Below are 1,574 nucleotides of genomic sequence, written 5' to 3'. Positions count from 1 at the left end.
ACAGATACATAAAACACACAACCTAAAAACCAAACCAAATAAAATAATAATAATAAATTATAGTAGCAGCCTCATGACCTGCTTCATGACCTTTACCATCCTGGATATTGTGTTTCAGTGGTGTATATTCCCAAAACGCATTTTTAATGTTATTCTTACAAACCCTTGGACATAAGGTAAACCTGGGGCTATCAGGGCACCTGGAGTTCGGGGCCAGTGAAATGTGTCTTTGCTTGAGTAGTGGCAATTTCTCAGACAACATATAACCAGACTCAGACACAATAATCTTCAAGAGTATTGATAAAACCCTTTAATGCTGCAGCATGACACTCAAAGGAGAAACCTACCAGTATGCACACTCTCTTTCCTTATACCAGACAAGCAAGCCTTGGACAGCTCAGTCTAAAAGTCAAAGTCCAGCTGTTTCAGTTTCTTCTACACAGGCACTCTGTTTTCTCAACTATCATACTCTGTACTTCTCAGCTGACTGTCTGAAGACTGCATTCAATACTTGTTTGATTAAGCACATAAACACATCAATTTAATCAATAATCATTGATCACTAACATTGTTTTCCACAAAACTAATTTAGCACTACAGCCTTGCTTGGAGCATACTGACCCATTCCAATATCTTGTGGATGTACAGAAGGTTATATGTATTTAAAAAAAGGCAAATTATACTTTATTTGGTTTGGCTTCTCAGCCTCTTTATGTCAAAAGGGGGAGCTAGTTTTAACTAACTTATATACATTTAATATGAATTACTTCTGGGTAGCTTGTAAATATTCTATCATAGATTAGTGAGGCCTTATAATTATACTTTATTTTTTATATTAATCTAGTTATGAAAAGTAACTAACTAGTAACTAAAGTAACTAAATAAATGTAGTGGAGTAAAAAGTAAAACATTTGCCTCTAAAATGTAGTAAAGTCAAAGTATAAAGTAAAAGAAATTTAAAATATTAAAGTAAAGTTCAGATGCCTCAAGATTTTACTTAAGTACAGTACTTGAGTAAATGTACTTAGTTACTTTCCACCACTGGCAATATGTCCAAGTTTTCCTGTAACAGCCACCTTGTCAAAATGTTTCATTTCTTATTTTATTTTTAAAATCTCTTTACTACAGTAACAGAAATCTGTATTGTTGAGTGCATGAATAAATAAACATAACAAATATAACTAATATTTTCTGTAACTTATATGAAGGCCAAAATAATGTGTACAAAATTTCAACAGGATTAAAGTTACAGATGGGAAACAAATGTTTAATTAATTTATTTAGTTATTTAGTTTGGCAAATATCATTTGCAACTAAGCTTAAAAAATAATAAAAAGAATGATAATTTAGGCAAAATACTGATATAATTGTCTATTGTTGCATCTATCATTTGTGGTTGCTGTGCATTATCACTCCCATATTTAATTTGGATCTTCTCTTGTTCGTGTTCCTGTTCAAATTCAAGTAAAATGTCGGCAACCAAACAAGACATATGGGGTCCATTTTACTCTGGGCCAGAAAGACTTGTGTATAAAAACCCCGATTTTAGTTCTGCGATAGCCTACTTACCTGAA

This window comes from Monopterus albus, unplaced genomic scaffold (genome assembly GCF_001952655.1).
Source record: "Monopterus albus unplaced genomic scaffold, M_albus_1.0 scaffold2.1, whole genome shotgun sequence".
NCBI lineage: Eukaryota > Metazoa > Chordata > Actinopteri > Synbranchiformes > Synbranchidae > Monopterus > Monopterus albus.
Note: the sequence above shows the minus strand (reverse complement) of the source record.